The sequence below is a fragment of the Lycium barbarum genome, chromosome 10, assembly GCF_019175385.1.
Source record: "Lycium barbarum isolate Lr01 chromosome 10, ASM1917538v2, whole genome shotgun sequence".
NCBI classification, from domain to species: Eukaryota; Viridiplantae; Streptophyta; class Magnoliopsida; order Solanales; family Solanaceae; genus Lycium; species Lycium barbarum.
In genome coordinates this window covers 84,594,224-84,604,182 of record NC_083346.1, presented here as the reverse complement: position 1 = coordinate 84,604,182, position 9,959 = coordinate 84,594,224, and the positions used below count along the sequence as shown (strand labels likewise).

Sequence of the window (9,959 nt, the reverse complement as noted above, 5' to 3'; positions counted from 1 at the left end):
TTCTCATTATGTTTATATGAAACTTTATGATTTTATCTAGCAAGTTACAAGCATGTTTTCAAGTCAATTATATATATAATTATGAACTATTATTATTACTCATGAATCAAGAACATGTTTGCAAGACTATGACAAGTTATCTCATGAAACCATGTTACAAGTTATTTCACGAATATCTTGGGCCCCACATATACCGTCCATATAACTCTTCATATGTCCTTTATAAAAACCCCATCATGTGGGCCCCACCTCAGCTTACGGTTATGAGGGCTATATATATTTTAACGTATCATTCCAATCATATTGTACGAATTCTAAATATCATACTTATGCTATCTTCATGCTAATATAGTAGAATTTCATCCTTTATACTTGTAATATGTGTTCCTCCTTGAGCTCATATTAAACCGTCTGCAGCCTTAGTAACGCGAAATTTTCTAGGGTGTAACAATATCATTGGAAATATTTTTTGGCAAGAATCCCTTTATTTGAAGAAATTAAAATCCTTTTTGGAAAATTCATATAAGGTTTGAAATTACTATTTCATTTCTAGGCCAAAACACACCCAAGATTTCTCCTCAGTAGAGTCCCACTTAATTTTTATTCCAAATGTTATGTCCCTTTTGTCCCCTTATAAGTTTCATAAAAAGTATATCTCTTTTTGTAAAAATGCCATGTGATTTATACAAGTCTTTTGTGTTTAGCAAATACTTTCCATTTTATTAGTAGAAGGTCAACTTGTATCCATCTAAAACCCTTTCCTCTAACTTGGATCTAAATAGAGTTCCCTTTGTTTTGTTTAACCTTAGGGTCGGCTTTGGGCCAAAAAAAAAATTCTTTTTTAAAAAATCATTCGACTCATGTTTGAACCATTTGAAATTAATTTTGACACTTTGTTTGAAAATCAGATTTGAGCTTTTATAAATTCTCAAGTTTTTGACGAAAAGATAAAAGACGAATTTTCCCTTTAAACATGCTACTTTTCCAGTTTTAATTCTCCCAGTTTTTAAGACAAGTTATTTTATTCAAAAGAAACCTGTATTCCACTATTTTCAGTTTCAATTTTTTTGTAAAAAGGTGTCACGCCCGAATCTAGAGTGGCGTGACCGGCATTCAATGCCAACCTAGGCCTGAGCTAACCACTCTAAATCTGAAACTCTGGGAGTAACCCCCAACTTAAATCAATAAAGCCTACCTGCACACAATAATACCAACAAGTCGGCCGGCTGTAATCTGGATATATATATACACTGACCATCTTGTCTGAACTGGCACACACACCCAAAATATAATTACCCAACTAAGCAAGCCGATGAGGCTGCTATGTATGCTAAACAACAATACTGAGAGCCAACAAGGCTACATAACACCCCTAATTACATACAACTGTCTACAAACCTCTAGGGAACACGAGCTATAGAAAGGATAGGACATGGCCCCGTCATACCCATATAAACATGTCAAAATACTATACCACAAATAGACTGCAGCTCCGGACCAACTGGAGCGCACTAACTGCGGCTGAGTGGAAGGCCTACTGAGCTGGATCGTCTGTCCGATTACCTGAACCTCTGGGCATGAACGCAGCACCCCCAAGCAAAAGGGACGTCAGTACGAAACAATGTAACGAGCATGTAAGGAAAGATAACAACTGAAAAGAAATAACAAACTGTACTCTGGATATCTCAAGAAAGCATCTAGAGATACTCTACCTAGGTTTCCTCTCATCTCAGGCAAGATAACATAATTCTATAGATATAACTCTGTGACTCGAAGGTTAGGAATAGATAACTCTGTCACGACCCAACCCCGTAGGCCGTGACTGGTGCCCGAATTGGACACCCGTATATGAACCTGTTACATATAATCAAACTGAATCTATGAATGATATGGAACTTGCAAAAGAACTCCAACGGTTCATAACGTCGTCATCTATGTGTATTCAGATAAACTGTCTCCTGAGGAGTCACAACTAGTCAAATCATAAAAGGATACGCAAGCCGACAAGGCTGCCACTACTCATCAATATCATGTCATATGCAAGCCGACAGGGCTGCCATTACTCATCAATATCATGTCATATGCAAGCCGACAAGGCTGCCATTACAGACGGACATCACATCATAGCAGATCGTATAGACACTGCTGAACAGGACTTATACACAACCTACACATATGTCTACAGACCTCTAAGAGTACGAATAGCGCAATATGACGGGAAAGGGCCCCGTCGTACCCCTGGATAACATATACATATATATATCATAAGATCTGTATTAAGAGTCTAGACTCCGGAACAACGGAGCTCTCCAAAAAGCTAAGTAGTAGTCCTATGCCGAAGGGTCGCCAAACCGACTATCTGTACCTGCGGGCATGAAACGCAGCCCCCCGAAGGAAGGGGGTCAGTACGGATTATGTACTGAGTATATAAAGCATGAAATAAAATAAGGAAGATCATAACTGAAGCAGAGATTCCAGGAGACAAGTATGATAATCAAGAAATCACTGTACATGTACCTTACAAACCAAATCATACATATCATTATCATATACCGTACCCGGCCCATTATGGGAGTCGGCGCCATAATCATATCATTATATCGTCATATCATCATATCATCGTATACATATATATACCGTACCCGGCCCTCTAGTGAGGGACTCGGTGAATAAAGTCATCATATGCCATCATATCATCATATATATATACCGTACCCGGCCCTCTAGTAAGGGACTCGGTGAATAAAGTCGTCATATGCTATCATATCATCATATACATATACCGTACCCGATCCTCTAGTAAGGGACTCGGTGAATAAAGTCGTGTACACGTATGTCGCACCTGGCCAATCATGGGACTCGGTGTCATAATCATATCATCATATCATCATATACCGTACCCGGCCCTTTAGTAAGGGACTCGGTGAATAATGCAGTGAAACTGTGCACGATAATGTTATATCCCGTGTTTTTGCATACTTGGAAATTTCGAAACAATTGTGCCTTGTATGATATAGGGCAATATTTTGATTTTGGTTAATATGTATGTTGTTGTTCATGAAAAATATTGATGCGGAAATACGGAGGAAGGCTAAGGGAAAAATTGGAATTCCAGAAATTAGTTTCGTGAGTTACCAATTATTTAACCAAGTAATTGGGCTAGGAAAGAAAATTACAAAAAATAGAGGCCCAATTAAGGAGGGTGGCCGGCCATGGAAAAATAAAAAGGCCCAAGCCCATGTCATTAAAATCATGTGATAAATAGACTTAAAAGGGACTTATTCTTCATTCATATTCAAGAAATTTCAAGAAAGAAAAGTGAGAGCCAAGGGAGGAGACTATTCGGCCAACAAGAGAATAAGAAGAAAAAAATTCCAAGTTCTTCAACTTTGACCCAAAAATCTTTTTCTTCTGGAATTCTTATTAAGTTCAAGACGCTCTCTAACGTGGTATAATTAGCTAAGCGAGAAAACTACGTTTGCGGAAAGTGGAAGTTTGAAGAAAAAGGTAATAATTCTATTCTTTTATGTTATGGAAGAGGTATATATGTCATACCAAGTCTTCACAAATGTTTTTATATGTAAATTGCATTAGTTTCTCACTACTCCGCTCGTGCATGTTATTATGCTATCGTTCGCCGGATCCCGGGCCGGTTTTGTGCTCGTGCGTACTATGACATATTCAGCAGTATGATGTGTTACGGTTCCCGAGACCTTGCCATTGGTGTGAAATACGGAGGAAGGCCAAGGGCAAAAATTGGAATTTCGGAAATTAGCCTCGGGAATTTTAAATTAGCCATAAGTAATTGGGCTTGGGGAATCAAAAAAAAAAAAAAAGAGAAGGCCCAAATATGCAAAGGGTGGCCGGCCATGGTAATTAAAATGGCCCAAGCCCACAATAAATTTAACTCATGTATTAATAAGAAGATGATCCATAATTCTTTCCTTTTCAAGAAGTTTCAAGAACATAAAATTGAGAGGAAAAAGAAAAAAGGCCTACGGCCAAGAAGAGAAAGAGAAAAGAAAAGAAAAAAAAAATCTCGGAGTTAAATCCTTGGTTCAAAAATCCATTTCTTGTGGGATTATTACTAAGTGCAAGATTCACTACAACTTGGTACAATTATTTTGGCAAGAAACTATTTTTGGTAGCAAGGAGAATTTGTTGGTAAAAAGGTAAGAATCTTATGTTCTTTTCATGTTATGAAGCTTTGTTTATGTTGTGGAATGTAGGAATGGGTAGAAACTATGGAAATATGGAAGTTTGTATGGTATTGGTATGTATGCATATGTATGGCCGTGTGTGTGCATAATTGTGTGGTTGAGATGTGTTGAATTTTGTATTGTATCCTAGTTGTGATTATGATGGAATTTATATTGGAAGTGAAAGTTGAATGAATTAGGGGAAGTTGGAAAATATAGCATGTGGCCGTGTGGTGTGATGTGGATGATGGAAGGTGAATTAAATCTTGTTAGTATGTTAAGTGTGTTATTGTGAAGTGAATGAAAGAATAATGGTTTTTGTTATCATGGAAGAATGGTTGTTAAGTTGTTGTTGGAAATTATGCAAATTTATTGTCACTTATGTAAAAATGGAAATGAAAGTATTAAGAGGCAAATTATGGTTGTCATTGATGAAGTTGAAAGATAGAAATATATGATGAACATGTTTGCTAAAAGATTGGAAGTTGTGGGTGAATTATGCTTTTGGTAGGAAACTTGTATATTGTGCATATTTTATGTATATTTGGTGCAAACGATAGGATATGCCTTTGAATTATGATGTAGTGATCTTGATGAGTGATGAATATGAAAATAATAAGTTTGGTTTGGAAGTGTAAGGTCGGAATGAAAGATGTTACGTTATGACGGAAAGATGGCAAATTGTTCCATATTATGTGTTTTGAAATACTTGTGGTCATTATGGATATTGTTGTTGGGTTGCGTTGATTGTTTGGATGTGTTTAACTTTTGGGGATGTTATATGTATAAAGGAAATGCTGCCGAAATTTCGGTAGGCAAATATGTAATGAATTTGGAGTCTTAAGTCTTGAATTTGACAATTGGTAAACATGACCATTTGTAGATTCTGGACGAGATTGGAATCGAAGCCAAGCGAGCGTAAGGCGCAATCGAGGTATGTAAAGCCTACCCCTTTATTCATAGGCATGTTCTGAATGTAATAGGCTCGGCCGCGAGCCTTGAATACGACTCCGTTCCTCGGAATTCGAGATGGAAATCCGCTCCAATTCTTTCAGTACGATTGAAACCATTTCCTTATAAAATGCCTTTAAAGTGAACTTTTGTACGAAACTTTCCTAAACGGAGTCGGAACACTTCCAAATGATTATGGACGACCTCATAAGGTCTACTATCTGTAATTTACGTACGTCTTCTCGGGTTGGTCCGAGGTGGGCCCTCAAGGCCCGATACTTTCTGTATAACTTCAACTACTTTGTTTCTATCCGACTTTCTCAGACAACATCTGGACTGTTACTCTGATCATGATATGACTACTTTTTATATAAGTTTTTCAAAATGGCTTTGACATCTAAAAATCTAATTCTGGTAATAATCCGTCGTGCCTTCCCAAGCAGGATATAGGCGCATATTATGAACGCTATCCGAGTACTCTGATTTGACTCGCCATTTGGCCTACTTCAGTTTGATTGAGTCGGTATAACGATCTGTATGTATGTGGATGTCTCAATGCTTCCTTTCACCGGATCCCAGGCCGGTTTATATCGTGCAGATGGGCCACCGAGTCCCTTGTCGGGGGCCGGGTCCCATGTATGAATTCCGAAGTATGATGTGTCCGGTTCCGGGGTACTGTGGTATATGTCCGTCCCCGGTTACCGTGAATAAGTTACGAAGTATGATGTGTCCGGTTTCCCGGCGTGTGATCTGTCCCCGGGGTTACCGTGGTTATGATATGATGTGTTATGTGACGGAGATGTTCGAAGATATGAAATCTCCTGAAATGTGAGATGTTGTGGCGCCAAAGGGAGGAGTGGCGACCACGTTCCTGTGCCCTGTTATGATTCTGTCTGTCCGTATGGATCCTAATTCTGTCTGTCCGTATGGATTATGATTCCGTCTGTCCGTATGGATTGTGATTCTGCCCGTCTGTCTGGACCATGATCCTATCCGTCCGTTTGATTTATGGTTCTGTCCGCTATATTTCTGTGCTTCCGGTTCAGACTATGATTATGTTTGTTATGTTTCTGCTTTACATACTCGGTACATTTTTCGTACTGACCCTCGGTTCTTCGGGGGCTGCGCTACATGCCCGCAGGTACAGACGCACCTGAAGATACGCCGCCAGTCTAGGGCTCAGATTCTGCTATTTTGAAGAGCTCTTTTGGTCCGGAGCGTGTACTTTTGGTATATATCTTCTGTCTTCTGTATATTCTGTATGTATGGCAACTCCGGGTACGGCGGGGCCCTGTCCCGTCATATGACTCTGTATGTCTGTTAGAGGCCTGTAGATATGTTTGTGGGTTAGGGTCTTTCTGTATGGATGTGGGTATATGTTGTGTTTGGGGCGACCCCATTCGCCGCGGCGGCCGGTCCGCATACGTTTATATATTGCTTTGTTGGCCGGTGTGGCCTTTGTTGGTATTTTCTGTGCGCAGGGTTATTTTGGATAGTCTGTAAAACAAAGGAAACTCTGCCAAAAATTTTCTGGAAATTACCTAAATTTGAAGTATAGCCTTGACGGCTTCTGGTTTATACTTGAATGCATTTGATAATAGTTGAGATAGCATTGGATAGATGTGTTTGGGTGCCCAGATCGGGTACTAGTCACGGCCTACGGGGTTGGGTCGTGACAGAAGTGGTATCAGAGCGGTTAGTCCTCGGTATGTCTACAGGCCGTGTCTAGTAGAGTCTTGTTTATCGGTGTGTTGTGCACCACATCTATAAACAGGAGGCTACAGGGCATCTAGGATGTTACCCTTCTTTGAATCTTAGATCGTGCGATAGAACTGTATTAGTAGGATGATCCCCCCCTGACGATTTGTTATGTTTTCAGCGATGCCTCCGAAGAAGGCAACAGCTGCCCAGAAGGGCAAAGCGGGGATGGAGGTTGGAGAAACCAGCCGGGCCCAGAGAGTTACCAGGGCCAGTGCGCGGTTAGCGCTTGAGGATGAGCCACTGTCAGCCGGCTCTGTTACACCGCCCTTATCAGAGGAGATTGGAGCAGCAGCAGCTACTGATCAGAGGGCGGTTCCACCGCGAGCTCCCAGGGTTCCAGTGCCCGAGCCTCCAGCTCCACAGCCAGGGGCGGAGGACAGGGCTATGCGAGATGCCGTTCAGTTATTGACCACACTGATGACGGAGCAGGTTCGTAGGCATGGATTTGGGGGTGGTCGTTCGGACAGGTATGAAAGCTCCAGGGCTCGTGAGTTCTTGACATGTAATCCTCCAGAATTCTCCGGGACAAAACCCGAAGAGGACCCCTAGAAGTTTATTAGAAAGATGGAGAGCACGATACGGTTGATTAAGGCGTCGCCGACTGAGTCCGTTGAATTGGCCTCGTATCGATTATATGAGGTAGCGGCGAACTGATATGAGTCCTGGCAGCTATCCAGGGGTGACGATGCTGCCCCAGCAATATGGGCCGAGTTTACTAAGGCCTTTCTTGATCATTTTCTACCTCCAGAGCTACGGAGAGCCAGGGTTGATCGATTCTTGCATCTGAAACAGAACGGTAGAAGTGTTTGAGAGTATAGCCTAGAGTTCGACTCGTTGGCAAGGTATGCACCCGCTATAGTAGCCGAGATGGCCGATAGGGTGCACCGGTATGTGATGGGGCTAGACCCTTATTTGATCGATGGTTGCATGGCGATGGCTTCTCAGCCAGGGATGCATGTTGCCCGGGTGCAGGCATACGCCCAGGGCATGGAGGACCGGCGTAGGGAACGTCGGCCTGATAGGGGCCATGACGGGAGCCGGCCTAAGAGAGCCAGATCGGCCGGGTACTCAGAGGGATTTCAGAGTGAGTTTTCTCAACGGCAGGGTAACAGGTATTCGTCCCAGCCAGCATACAGTACGCCCCCACAGTTCTCGGGACAGAACTCCATGGCTTCGAGTTCGCAAGTAAATAGGAGTTTCAGTCAGATGGGGCCATCCATACCTCGGTGTCCTTATTGCAGGAGGCGTCACCCTGGTGAGTGTTATCGTGCCACTGGTGCCTGCTTTTCTTGTGGCCAACAAGGCCATACGATGAGAGAGTGTCCGTATAGGGGTGGTACAGGTGGTTCAGCCCAGCTTACCGGGTCAGTTGTTGGCTCGTCTTCTCCTTCGGCAGCCATACGCCCCCCAGGGCGAGGAGCACCAGCACCAGCGCCAGCGGGCCGCGGCAGAGGTCGTGGCGGAGCTCCTAGTTTCAGCGGTCCTACGAACCGCGTATTTGCTTTGACCGGCCGGCAGGACCCAGGAGTGTCTTCGAGTGCACGCCCAGGTATGCTAGCAATTCTTTCTTGAGGGATATGTGTATGGACAAGTCTGTATTTTATTACATTACGTGACTTTATACTTCTGGGTATTAGTAAGAGTAAGGTAATTGTCAACTTGATAGATATTGAAGATTCAGAAAGACAACATGGTAATTGTATGGTTTAGCCCGGGGTGGGACCCATTCTGAGAATTTTCCGAAAATTTATTAAGACCCCGATCTGCCCTGAATTATGTGACAAAGGTTGTGCGGGGCTGTCGACGAAATTATACCAGCCCTAACGCGTCAAAATGCATGAAAGTTTCGAGGTTAAGCGTGCTAGGGCCAGGGCAATTCTGGGATGAGTGACCACCTGGGAAGTAATACAAAATTTTTCACAAGTGTAAGTATGATATATATAAATGTGGATATTAGAAAAGATGAAGGATAAGAGATGTGATTAAGCAGAATCTTTGAAAGAGTCGATAAGCGACACGTAAGACGATTTGTATGACAACTTGGCGAACAAGTTTATGACTGAGTGAACAGGTTTCGGTGAGATAATCGGTGATATAATTGTCGAGGTGAATAATGAGAGGTCGACAAGGGGAAATTTTCGTAAATCACTGGAGCCTTAATAGAAGTGGTCTGGTCCTAATCAAAACTCTGTTTGTTGTACTTCTGCACCTCTGATTCTGATAAGGCTCTGTCCATTACGCCTCTGTACTTCTGAATCTGATTACGTTTCTGTCTGATACACCTTTGTCCGATTGACTCGGGATATGAATCTGTTTGATATAACTCTGTATGTCTGACTCTGATTATGAATCTGTCTGATACATCTCTGTACGTCTGACTCTGATCTCGGATCTGTCTGATACCCTCCCATACATCTGACTTTGACTACGAATCCGTCCGCCATAGTTTAGTATGTCTGCCTTCGATTGCGAGTCTGTCCAATATGCTTCTATGCGCCCGATCCCAATTGTGAATCTGATTGGTATGACATGGGGATACTATGATGGGGTAAGGAACTGAGGAGTGTAACAAGAAGGGATATGGATTATGATGTCTGAAAAGCTTGGAAGGAAAGGAAGAAGGGACATAACGTCCGTGAAAGAGCAAAAAGCATTCATTTGTTACCAGAATATAGTTCATGGCCCAGTGACTGTGTGGGATGCGAGGAAATACGTTATGAAAGCATATGAGTCAGTAATGTGAAAAATTACTCCATCATATTGGAAAAGAATCCATATCGGAAAGTCAACAAAGGATGATTATAAAAAGAACCTTCCCGAGGTAGTATGACGCCCCATGAGGTCAATTTGACATTCGAGGACGAATGTTTTAAAGGGGGGGAGGATGTTACATCCGGTATTTTTGCATATTCGAAAAATTGGAGATAACTTGGCTTGTAATGAATGAGGCCATCATTGGACCTTACTTGGTATGAATGTGTTGGCTATGAAATTATTGGTGTGAAATACGGAGGAAGGCCAAGGGCAAAAATTGGAATTTCGGAAATT

At 42.1% G+C, this 9,959-nt stretch overlaps 1 long non-coding RNA gene across 1 annotated transcript; it reads left to right on the top strand.

The window, feature by feature from the left end:
* Positions 1–3,735: 3,735 nt before the first annotated feature.
* Positions 3,736–6,457, top strand: LOC132614701 (uncharacterized). Its single transcript, XR_009572413.1, has 3 exons — positions 3,736–4,172; positions 5,083–5,133; positions 6,292–6,457. It is a non-coding gene; the product is annotated as an uncharacterized LOC132614701 (long non-coding RNA).
* The last annotated feature ends 3,502 nt before the right edge of the window (positions 6,458–9,959 follow it).